General features: G+C 40.9%; 1 long non-coding RNA gene across 2 annotated transcripts in view; it reads right to left on the bottom strand.

Annotated features, from left to right (window-relative positions):
• Nucleotides 1-12,784, bottom strand: part of LOC142363954 (uncharacterized) — a 156,762-nt gene that overhangs the window by 13,388 nt on the left and 130,590 nt on the right. For both annotated transcript variants that reach the window (XR_012766050.1, XR_012766051.1), the window contains exon 3: nt 4,558-4,769. This is a non-coding gene — a long non-coding RNA (uncharacterized LOC142363954). The remainder of the gene's footprint in view (nt 1-4,557; nt 4,770-12,784) is intronic.

The following is a 12,784-nucleotide window of genomic DNA, read 5'->3' on the forward strand; positions in this document are numbered from 1 at the left end:
CGGATGAATTCTATTTCATCAACAATTCTGAAAAACCAGCAGCTAAAAATGGATTATGTTTGTTTTTAGGGAATTAACAGTGCAAATAAACTAAATTTAACTCCTACATCAACGGTGAGAACTTTGAAGTCCGACTCACAGTTTTTCTGTAGCTTGGTAACAGTGATATTAGAAAACAGATGCTCTGAAACTGGTTTAATATTGCTGAATTAATTGTTTTTGTTGGTGTGCTTGTCTTAATCCAAAGAGAACTGAAACCAAGGCAGAGTAAATCAGAAGTGAAATGCAATATTGTAGAAGGACCTGTGCATGCACAACACAGGTTTCAAAGACCATCAGTCTGCACAAATCGAGCAATGAGTTTTATGACACCTGAAGCAAAAGGCAGAGCGATGGAGCAGGATTTTCTATCCCAGAATTCCAGACGCTAATTTAATTTTCACCGTGACCTTAATGAGCAAAAAGTGGATTTGAACAGTACGGGGAATTCAGAGGGAGGAATCAGACACGTGCATGCATCCATCAGTAAAAATAATAATAAAAAACCCCAACAACTAAATTAAAAGCAAAACCAATGACTTATTTAGTTTTCCTATTTGCCAAAGAACTTTACTCTTAGGTTGGAGCAGTTTTGCCTTCCCAAGTCTGCCGGAGTCTCTGAGGCAGTGGGGTGGTGGTGCTTGAGGATCCCGCTCCTCGGCCCTGCCACGAGCGAGGAGCAACGTAATCCCACGTCATCCCACATCATCCAGCCTGGCGAGAGGCTGCTGTGTGTGACGACTTGAGCCTGAGGACAATTCCTTATCCTGCATCCTGGGTTCACATCAAAATCCACAATTCATTCCCAAGCAGCTGACCCCTCCTCTTGCTACCAACTACCTTCGCTTTTGTTCAAGATTCACAACAGAATGGAAAATAACAGGATGACAGGAGTTGCTAGTTTGAAAAATTCATCCAACAACCTGTAATGTCAGCAACGTGAGCTGGAACCAGGCATGTCTGGGAAGACAAATTCCTTGACTGTTTGGTGCTGAAGGACAGGGTGGGTAACATTAACTTGGCTAATTGTTTACTTGCTTAGCTAATCTAACATAATCTGCGTTGATTAGCTTTTGATTTCATGCAGGATGAGTATACTGCTTCTGTGCGCCTTTCGGTTAATTTGTGGACCGTACCAAAAAGTCATTTTTATAACACGTTTAATGCTTCAAAGCTACAAGGGAACAGCAGAGAGAGAGAAAGCAGCCAACTCGACTGGTATTAAAAGGGTCATTAAACCCAGCATTAGGTAAAGGTCTTGCGCTGGGTTGCATTCAACTTGCCTGACCAAAAATGAAGTGTAAGCAAAAGGCATTCAAGAGGAATATTCAGATGCAAAGTACAGTGTAGGTTCTCGCGTGTGTAGCTATATAGCGCTTATGGACGCTCGCTATCTCTTACTCAAGCTCCTTCCACAAGAAGTCTTTGAAGATCACAAAGCCTCAGTTCATGGGCTCCACATTCCAGCGGTTAAAGGGCGAAGAAGTTCTAACGAGTGCACTGAGACTGCCATTTTCCTGATAAACCCCAAACGTTCACATGAGAAGATCAGAGGTCATTTTAAGCCTAATGACATGTTCTAAATACATAATTTTTTGATCACTCTTTTGGGTTTACTGCCATGGGGCGAGAAACTTCCCCCAGAGTTCATTTAAAGCATTTATTGCTTTCAACAGCAGAAGGAGGGGAGAGCACAATTTGACCCAAAGAAATTACATCTCAGCTTTGGTGGAGGTAGTTTCCTGAAACACAGGATTTATTGCATTTAATGCTATGGAGTTTTGGCATATAAACAATACTTTCTGCAGCACAGGAGTATAGAAGTACTGTTCTAGCTAAAAATGAAAAAGCTTGGATGGCTTCATGGGCCTTTCATAGGTAACAAAGTTCACAGCCTTCACCTTGAAGTCTCCAGTTGAAATTTAGATTGATTGTGACTAAAAGTAATTTCTGTCTGACAGCTCCTGTGAAGAGAGTTACTTCATTTCATAACAAATGTGTGGCCAACAGCCTAAAAATTATTATCACATTTTAACAAGTCCACCGGCAGTCCCAGAGGCACTGCGGACTGGTGGAAGGCAATCCTGCCTGTCTGGGCTCAAGAGAAGCCGAGGTGGGGAGGGGAAAAAAACCCGAAGCAAAACTATGAGCATTAGAACTCCTCTGTGGAAGAGCTCACAAATTTAATTGCTTGAGCCTCTCTGTTAGAGCAAAATTTACCTACTTCCTCACACAAGGCTGCCGGCCGGCTAACGTATGGTTTTTGTTCCGCAGAGCTGAGTTTTCCGGTTTGTGGAAAAGGAAAATGAGCATTTTAGGTCATGACCACTTGGGAAGGAGACGATTTTCTTCAGACAATACGATGCCCTTTTCTGTCCTAGGAGGGAGACGCATGTCATAGGGCAATTCTGGCAAATGCCAAAGCTGAGGTTCAGTCGTGTGCCCCAGTTCAACCCCAAAATTAGGCAGGATGAGCCAAGCTGCATTGACTCCGCTTGCTCTTCTGCATCTGCTGCATGACAAAGACTTTCAAACACAGCTCCTATTACCTAATTCAATATACATTTTCTGTTTCAAATAAAACTGAAGAAGCAATGGAGCAAAGAAATAAGCCTATATTCATCCAAATTTAAAATTATTTTTGCTCATATCTGAGAAAAGTTCACTGCCTTTCCCAGAGTAATTGACATGTTTGTAGAAAAGGAATTTAAAGGAGTCAGAAAGCATGTTCATGAAATGTGGATTTCAACTCTTCCTATATAAATGTGCCAGGCAAAATGTTTGCAAACACATCCATTCAGGAACTTGAAAGGCAAAGTGATTTCTCTGACCAACCGCAGCTAGAAGTATTCATATCATTAGGCAACAACAATCAGCTATTAAACTTAAATAATAATTAGGAAGCAGTCATTGCCTATTAGTGACAATCCTAGGAAGAGAAAGTGAGGGTGAATTAGGGCTACTGGCAAAGCACGCATTCAGCTTTATTGTTTTAGTTAAATCTCATGTTGGCACTGCTTCATGCATCTCTACTACACATACAGAATATGGGAGTAAATCCAATGAATTCACACTTGAAAACCCTTATTTTACTGCTCGGGTTACTGTAGATCATATAGTACAAAGCACCCAAGAAGATAACCATTCATGGACAAAGAGTAAATCAGATCCATATATTTATCTATCTATATATACATGCATGCATATATGACAAGGGTCTATGGACGGATTTTTACAAAAAAATGGGGAGATAGTTCTATGTTACGGAGAAACTGCATATAATTGAGGACTGAGTTATTTATTATGACCTCGGGGAGCTTTAAATTATGAACTTTTTCACATTTGATTTTTATGGCACAAGGCATCAGCCTTTTTCTCTGTGCATCACGGGTTCACATCAAAATCCACAATTCCTTCCCAAGCAGCTGACTCCCCTCTTCCTACCAACACTTCCTTCGTTTCATTATAAAAACAACGTGCTGATAGGAGTCTTTTTGTCTTTTTCTGTCTTTCTTTTTGTGTTTTATTTTTCTTTCTTTTTCTCTTTTTTTTTTTTCCCTGTTGGTTCACAGGACAAATTCTGTCCTTAGGTGAGCAAGAACAGCATTGATTTCAGTCAGCAAGTGACGTATGCTTATATCCAAGGACTCTGTTTTGTTCTGCATGGAACAACCACTCTCACTGATTTATGCCCTGTATTTTCAAAAGTGCAATAGCTGCATTGCATCATCTAAATCAGAAACATGTAAATTATCCAAAAAGCTGAGGTATGCAATTCATGCAGGAGAGCAAACCACCACCTTTGTTAGGTCAAGAAAGTTATTATTTCCACAGCTACCAGCAACTCTTAATTGCCACAATGGGCTCTTACTCAGGGAGAAGTTTTTAGCTTTGCAAAGTCCAGTGAACCTGTACTTTGTGACAAAACCACTAACTACAGAGGAAAGTTTTCGAAGTACAGCTGAAACATGGAACCAAATCGAGACAGCTGCTCAGCATTTCCAGGAGGGGTACATACAATGTTCTTAGTTATTCATGCCTTCTGCAGTGAAAGCAATACAAACATCTTGTTAAAATCTATTAATTCCCATAATCTTCCTGGTTACCAGCTCTACATAAATAGAATTATTAGATCTCCAGTTCCCCTTCTTGTGGTTCCTATTGATTTTTACTAGTTTATTACAAAACCTCCAGACAATCAACACAACATTACATGAGAACAAGCCACCTTCGCTGATGAAACTCTCTACTGGTTCCCAATTTGTCACTGCGGGAAAGCTTTTCCATTGAGGACGGGTCAAAACTATGAATGTCTAAAACTGTGACACTGGAAAGAATGATAGCTGATCTTCATAATAAATAATGCAAAGCATGAGCTCATTCGGCCTGTCCTAGATGATGACTAATTTTGAACTTCCCTCCCTCCTCCTCGGCTAAAAGTGTTCTAAGTTTAGGTAACAGGGGTTTTTTTAATGTTTTATGGTGTTGAAGGTACTTTCAGATATTTTAATTGCTTACCTGAGCAAGGCATTTTGATAGATGCTTGGTTTTGCTGGTCCCATTCCTGTGGTTGCTTGTAATGAACTAAACTTCCAGAATTACAGTCGGTCTTCAGCTATTAAGGTGAGAAACACTCAGAAATGACTCAGCTTGAAGAGGACTGCTGCGGCATCAATCAGGTGTAAGTTTCTCTGAGATCTCTCCATGGCCAGTCCCATGCTAAGTCCCTGCTGAAATGTTGGTCAAGTCAGACAAAACCTAATAAATATTGCAATCAAAGCATATACTTTCTGCAACTGTAAATATTGAGGACGTTTCATGAAAGGACCAGTCAGTTATGGTAGTACTTTGTGGTGTGATTTAAACCTGTGCTAGAAAGCCGTAGTTTCTTGCTGGAGAGGCGGCAGCTATCTGAGGACCAATGGATATGGTGTTCAGCCTTGGGAGCTTAGAGAGGAAGCTGAGTTGTTTTTTCACAGCTAGGCTGTGTGTAGCAATGCTCACTGCGTCACTGGTTTATTTTTGTCACGAAAGTAGAGTTTTGAAGACTAAGAAGATATTAAGATGTACGGGGAATCATAACATTTGAAGACTGCGTTCCATCATTCCTTAAAAAAAATCCATAGGTTGATGTGAGATTATTGAAAAACCACAATTATACTTCTAACCCCAGACCAAGGCTGTCTTGTCTTTTCAGACTGTGAGCTCATCAGAGCATAGAACATCTACTGTTCTGAATTTATGTAGTTCCTGGTGTAACACACCCCAGTTTTTGATAGTTACTCAAGTTTTACCATAATGAAAATAATGAAGAACTCTAGCAGCAGCAGAAGTTTTGTCTGTGAGGGTGGAGGCTGTGGTAGCTACTTACTGTGGGCAACATCAGTGATCAAATCATACATAACTATAAGCTTAAGCTTCACAGTTTCTCTAGACCAAATTTCACAACACCAAGTAGCTTTCAAGACAGGTTTAAAAAAAAAAGAGAGTAATTTTCATCATTGTGGAACAAAAGCACCAAAGCACCTTACGATTGTAATATAGACAAAAGATGCTCCTGAGTGATGCACCTGTCTCCCAGGCCTGGAAAGGAAATACAATGTGCTTTGACTTACCTAGTTCTCACTTCAGGCAGTCAATCTAAACAGTCATTTTAGAGTTTTTCAAAAGACAATACAAAATACCATGCAATCACGGACAACAGCTTATGATGACAAAGAGCAAAGAGACAGGGAATCCTTTTGGTTTCATAATGTAGATAAAAGGACATTTCTATATTTCCAAATGATACTCAAGGCTCAGGTGTTGCAGACAATACAAAAATAATGCAATATTGCTTCTCTCCAATGCACTTTTACATCTGGAGTTAGTTCACCTATATTGATTCACTGCTGGTGCTTATTCTCTATCAGCTTCACACACCCTTTTTTGTATGAGGTCAGCACACAATACAAAAATAATACTGAACCTAGGAGGAAAAAAAAGTAAGGGTATTTATGAGACAAGAGTTGAAATTGCCTCCTTGCTCCATTTAGTCCTTTAAGAACAAGAAAGCAGAAGTCTTTCATGCCTTGTTTCCTTTGTCCGTCATATTTGATGACTTTTTTTCCAAAGCAAATAAAGAAACCGCACCTGTTACCTTGACATTCTAATCAAGTATTCTGTACATTGGCTGGGGAAGAGGAGAAAATGGAGGGAAGGAGAAAAAAAATCATAGGTATACCTGGTCCTACAATGCAATAGGCAACTAGTAGCGTTTCCAACATTTTTATTTATACACAATTTCCAATGGATGGCTTCAGTGGAAATTCTCTTCGAGCACCAATCTGATACCTAAAACTCAGTAAGTTTGTACCAACAAAGGTGGCTCCTCCAGGCAACACACAGTGCCCCATTTGAAGTTGTGCGCAACATGAAGGACCCCAGCTCTGGAGTTAGAGCTGATAAGCACTCTGGCATCGATGGGCCTCTTTACATTGCCTTCAGTCAGCCTTTAGTATGTGAGTGACCTGGGAGACAACAGCCACAGACTGATATTGATTATTCAAATGCTATTGGGGATGTAGAACACATGGCAAAAGCTGGAGTATTAAAACTGATGCTATGCCAGAACTTGGAAAAAACTGGTATGTAATCCTAAGAGTAGCTCCCTAGGAAGTTTCCTGTCTACCTGCTTACCACATTGAGTCCTCCATGAATAAATTATTGGGATCATTCTATGAAAAAGAGATTTTATTTACTTTCTTTATAAAGTCAATTGGAATGCAAAGTGTCCAATAATGCTTAAGTTGAACCCCAGAGCTGGACATTCACTTACAACTGGATCAACAGAATGAAATACAACAGTATCATCTAGTCAATTATAGAGAGCAGAATAGGGAGAGAGATAGCTAAATGAAAGCAAATAAAAAAAAAAGGTTTGGTGTAGGATATTCATTTTTCATGTTGCACACTGGTAAAGGTCACTGGTGACAGTCAGTCTTTATTGACTGATCAAAGGCCATTAAAGTCAACACAAGTCTCCAGCGAGCCTCATTCAATCTCTGTTGCCAGATGTATGTCAGTTATTTCATTCTGTAGACTTCCTCGGTGTAAGGAACTGCTTAGGCTGTGGTGAGCATGAAGAGCAGCCCATAAGACCCATCATCATTCCTTCAGCCCAGGCTCTTGGATGTAGGAGCAGGCATCTTTCAGTGATAAGACAGAGTAAGAGAAGACAAGTAGCAGAAAATAGATCCAGTTGGTAGAAAGATGCCTTAGGACAACAGGACTGGGTAAAGAATGAGACAAATATGCACTCAAAGTGAAAATAAAGATTCCCTTTTTAACTAAAGGAAGGTAGACATGCCACGAGAGCACAAGGGCACTTGAGACATCTGATTTTACAGTGGCCTTTCATAGCACCAACCCTAACCTCCTGCTTGTAAAGAGCATTATGCTCCTGATCCTCCTTTAACCTCCCATGGAGACCAGCAAAAACAGACCTGAAATTTGCCTTGAGTAGGGCACAATAGAACCCTGATACTAACTGTGAATTTTAGCCAAATATCTGCATACAGACAATAGACAGAAAGAATTGCAATGTTGTTCCTGCAGCTTTTCCCATCTCTTTCTCCTCTAAATGGCAACATTTTATAGGTTCTTTTCCCTTTTTTATTCCTCACAAAACCACTTTCAGTCCAGCATAATTTTCCAGGCAAATTGCACACTTGTCAGATCACCTGATTAAGAGCCCCGTATTCATTACTATAAAAACCAACATGCTCACTGAATCATTAAAAAGCAGATTGGTCAGTAATAATAATCAGTTTTCTGCTAATAAATACAGCTTGGCATGCCTAATTCTGTGTCCTACTCAAATACCAACGATGAAGAATTTAACTTTTAAAAAGTACATTACTGAATGTAGTATTAGTGCATTGGTCTTAGTAAGGAGCATTACCACTGTCTTTAAAGGGCAGTCAGTTCATGTATTAATTATGTCACTTGAAGAGTGCATTGATTTCTTGAAAATTTCTTCATGCATAAAAGCAATTTGAATATTGTGTACGGTTAAACCGTCTCAATCAACCTGAATACAAAGAAAGAGCAAAGACGTACTTGAATTCGAGAGCTAGCATCAGAAATGGAAGCGCAGTTAAATGAGTTCGGTTCATTATCCATCACTGTACGTCGCTGTGGCAAACACCCGCAGGGACACGCAGCAATCCTGACCACCTCTATGCTGGCCAGGAGGAAGGGGCTACAAAGGGGAAAGTGTGGGTCACAGAACATGGCGGCAGAGGGACATTATGTGGCAGCGGGATTTATTTTGAGAACTTCATAGAGAAAATGGAGGAGAAAGATTCATCGGGAGAGGTAGGATGGTATTTGTAGGGTTCATCAGGTACAGTAGCCACATCTGGTTGATGCTCTCAGCAGTGCAGGATTGGGCTCTGTAACTTGCTACTCCACTTGCACCGTTGTTCACAAGGAAACCGTTCTGTGTTCTCATTTCAGGGACCTGAACACTGAAATGACCATAGTAGTTAAGTTCAGGACTCTGGGGAATTATATCTACCAGAGCAATACACGAAGAGACTCCACTCGCAGCCATGCAACAGCTGCTGTCACAGGACCACCAGGGCTTTGCCCCAGCAACCCCTTCCACATTGGCAAAGTGTGGTAGTGAGGCCCTCATTCATGTCCACGGTCCAGAAAGCTCCTCATGGGAAGGAAGCACCCAGCGAGGCCTTCAGCTGCTCACTCATGTCTCTTACAGGTGCCTGCTGCTTCCCAAAGCTCTCTCTCCTTAGGTGCAGCTCCCTGTGCGGGTCTACCCATCTCTGGTTTTGGTCAGCTGTCTGAAAGTCTTCAGGAGATGTTCAGACCTTAGAGATGGATCTCACGACACCATGAGAGCTCTTTGCCAGTGCTGTGCAGAGAGCTACCCACAGCACTGCTGCGGAGCTGGAGATGCGAGCTCAAGGCTGAGCCCCATTCTCCAACCTCTGCCTAATCTGTGTCTGCTTCTGAGACCCGCTGTTATCCCAGTGCTGCAAGCAGAGACTAAATGCTCGACAATCAGCAGCACAAGTAGTTTATCGCACAACTGACGCTATGCGTTAGTAAGCAGGGGCAAAGACCTATTTATATGAAGCAAGTAAACCAGTATTTGTAGCTAGGCTGGGTCTGCTGCTGATTTGCCTTCAGCCCTCTTAATTCTACTGTCTTGAAAACACAAGTGTGCTGTGATTTATAATTTCAATGGTTTATAATGAGCCATTTAGAAAAATCTGTATTTTTCATAGGCCTTAAAATAGCAAAATCCAAAACAGATACTGAATTCATTAGTTACAGAATTTAATCAGGGAGCAGAAAGATTGACAAAAATTCTCCCATCAGTAACCAATGCAGCACAGCTCTGTAGTTCTGATGCTGAGTATTTTTAACAGACCTTCGTAAACAAGTTATATCAGTAAGTTAATTTCCAATTACATTAATAATATTGAGTAGCCAATATGTTAGAATATTTGCATTGTGTAACAAATCTCATGTTAAAATTCCATACATATTTAGACTGTTGTCAGCTTTTGGTTGCATCCTAAATAAAATCCAGATCCGATTCTTTGACTGAATAAGAACTATTAGACATTAATTCTTCTTTCTGCTGCTTTAAACCTCTGTGTTTTCTTCGAAGATAATTTTATCCTCCAGTCACATTCCACCTGCCTTTATCCAAGGAAAGCTCTGAATCCCATAAAGATGTCTCCAAGGAAAGAGCTGTATCATCCTCTCTTGCCTTTCTCATAAACTTCTATTTATACAACAATGTTTACAAAGAAATCCATCTATAATACTTTCTGACGGTGCTCAACAAGGGTCAAGAGAATTTCACATTCTGGAAATAAAGAACTTGACGCTGCTAGAGGTTCAGCTGAAAGTACCTGGAGTTCAGGAGTGCTACCAACAATTATTCTGTAGAACAAGCGTGCTCAGTGAAAATCCTCTGAAGAGGAAAAAGGTCAGGAAATCTGTGATTTTACAAGGATGATCTTAGTAGCGTATAAAGGAGTTCTCAAAAATGTGAACTAACATCTATTGAACAAAGCCACAGGAGTACAATTATTGAAAGGCTACCAACTTCTTATAATTGCTCATTATTGCCATGATGCTGATTAATTCTTCAAAAGAAAAGTTCTTGTTTTGATTTGAAAGATTTAAAGAGATTTGCTCTCTCCACACTACTGTAAGACCTCAACTCACAGGCTAAAGAAATTAAAGAGAGAAGGAAGAAACCAGAGTATACAGGCACATAGGGAAGAGTATGCTAAACCACGGATTCGGCGTGATAGCTCTCAGAGATACAGTTTGAAATAGCAATATGGAATTGCATATGGGCCTGTAAACTAAGAAAAGAAAAACACACAGAAAACACTGTAAACACAGAAAAGAAAAAAAACACCCATCCTCTTACTACTAAAACACGTTGTTGAAAGCAAATCCTTTGATGAGAAATTTAACATTTGAAACAGTAATTTGTTTGTCCCAGCCCAATTCATTAGATCTGAGCAAGTGCCAGAGTTAAGAATATAAATTTCAAGAGTGTTCTTGGTTGGTGATAGGTGCTGCCTAATGGCAGGAAGTCATTTTCCTGCTCAGAAGCTGCTCCTGGTTTCCGTGTGATTTAAAATGCCACCAGAAATAAAGGAATTATCAAGGCTTGGCCTTGATGTACGAGCCTATTTAAATCCCTGGGGTGAGACGCTAAGGACTACTCTTCCAAAACAGCCTGAAAGGGATCATTAAGCAGTGCAATAATAGCTTAGAATTGGTTCCTGCAGTAGAAGGATGAAGCTGTAGTGGGTGTGCTGGAAAGAGCTGCTCAATTACAGGCAGCTGAATAGAAAGGCTAAACAGGGCACAGGATACAGCAAACATTTCAAGGCTGCAGGGGGAACTGAACAGGCACCAAACACACCTCCTTACAGATTCAGGTCAGGATAAAAGTTCACGTACTTGACCTGTGTTGAAGGAATTTGTCTTCCCAAAGGCATCCTTTGGGGAGAAGCAGTCCTACGGCTGGTGGTCCAACCTCACATGTCCAAAGCTAGGGAGCAGGGTCCATGACTGCTCTGTACCTCTGAAAACGAAATCCCCCGCCGCTTTGGAAGTTCAGGAAATGTAGTGGGGTTTGTTGTTGGGTTTTTTTGTCTTTTTGTTCTTACCTACATGGAAATACAATGGAGGAGAGTCTTTCTCAATGGGGTTGGAAAGATGAACACTGTACCATAAAACTGCTCTGTCCCCTGGAAAAGCCGCTGCTCATGGGATGCTCATGTGTACAGAAGCTGAGCATGAGAAGGCAGAGTGGGGACATTGCTCTTCCAAATACACGAGGCACTAGTGCTGAGCTACTCCAGAGGACTTGAAGACTGACATGAATTATTTGACCAGGTACAAAGGAGATAAAAAAGGTTCCAAGACTATCTGGTCCCTAACTGTTTAGAAGCAACATTTTGCCATTTATTTTGTCCCATTCTTCAGATTTCTGGCAAAATTCCCAGCGTAAACCACAGTAAACTCCGCTCTGTCCTAAATCATCAGAATTCTGGTGATTTTCTTTCAACAGCATTTCCTTGGACTCAGTCCTACAAGGCGGACACTAATCACTCATTTGTCATTACCAAGTTTCACTGTACAAATACCGAAATCCAGGGCCCCCACCTTACAAACATACACGTGGACTTGTTATTTTATCATACGCACTGTGGTAATGTGACTGCCCAGGTAAGAAGAGGTCAGCAAGTAGATACGGTTTTGCAGAGCCGAGATTTGAATTTAAGCAAGCGTATCTAATATTATGAGAGAAAAATCCAAAAGAAAGGGTAGGAGAACCACAGCTGGCCACCTGAATGCGATACTTGTTAGTCAAATTGCTGCTCTCTCTGTGTCTGGTCTCACAGGTGTTCTCTGATTCACTCTGCTCTTTCCCTAGGTAGCTGAAACCTTTTAGTAAAAGCCAAATAAATAACTGATAGTAAATATTTGTGCTTCTGCTTTGCATTCCTGGCTCATGTGGGGGCCTACTGATAAAGCTCACGGGCAATTGTCCAACATCTTGTGAAAAAGTTTCTGTCTAGCCCCTCTAAAGACAGTGGAGAACTTGGGATGGTCTTCAACCATCTCCTCCATTTTGTCTCCTAATACATGAGACCAACTGAATACTTTTTCAGAGATACCTCTTCTGATAAGTCTTTCTCTTCTTGAACAATTACTATGTAATAAACAATTTTATCGGTTTTGCTTACATACTGTATTTCTGAAACCAAAACAATAAATGGCTGTAAAACCAATAAAATGTACTAGGCTAGTGTTTTATTGCAAACAAGCCAATACCATACACTGCAGCATATTTTTCAGCTCAATGCACCAGGATTCTTATTGTCCAGGTGAACGTTCCTGGCTGTAAATCGCAGCACTATAGCTCTTTTCCAGCGCACTCTAAAACTTCTTTAGGTTGATGTGCCTTAAAACACTCCTAGTCCTTGGACAAATTTATGGGGAGGATAAAGCTTGGCGGTTTTATGCCAAGGCATTTTTAACTTTGCTAGCCACCCTGGAAGCACTTTGAGATGCTGCACTGGGAGTGCAGACTGCACAGTTCAGCCGTACGAAGTCCTTCAGCACCCCGTCAGACCTTGCAGACACAGCCCTGGGCTGCCTGCAGGAAGCTGGAGTGGGCAGCAATCGATGCAGCCAACGG

The sequence above is a fragment of the Opisthocomus hoazin genome, chromosome 22 (genome assembly GCF_030867145.1).
Source record: "Opisthocomus hoazin isolate bOpiHoa1 chromosome 22, bOpiHoa1.hap1, whole genome shotgun sequence".
Taxonomy (NCBI): Eukaryota; Metazoa; Chordata; class Aves; order Opisthocomiformes; family Opisthocomidae; genus Opisthocomus; species Opisthocomus hoazin.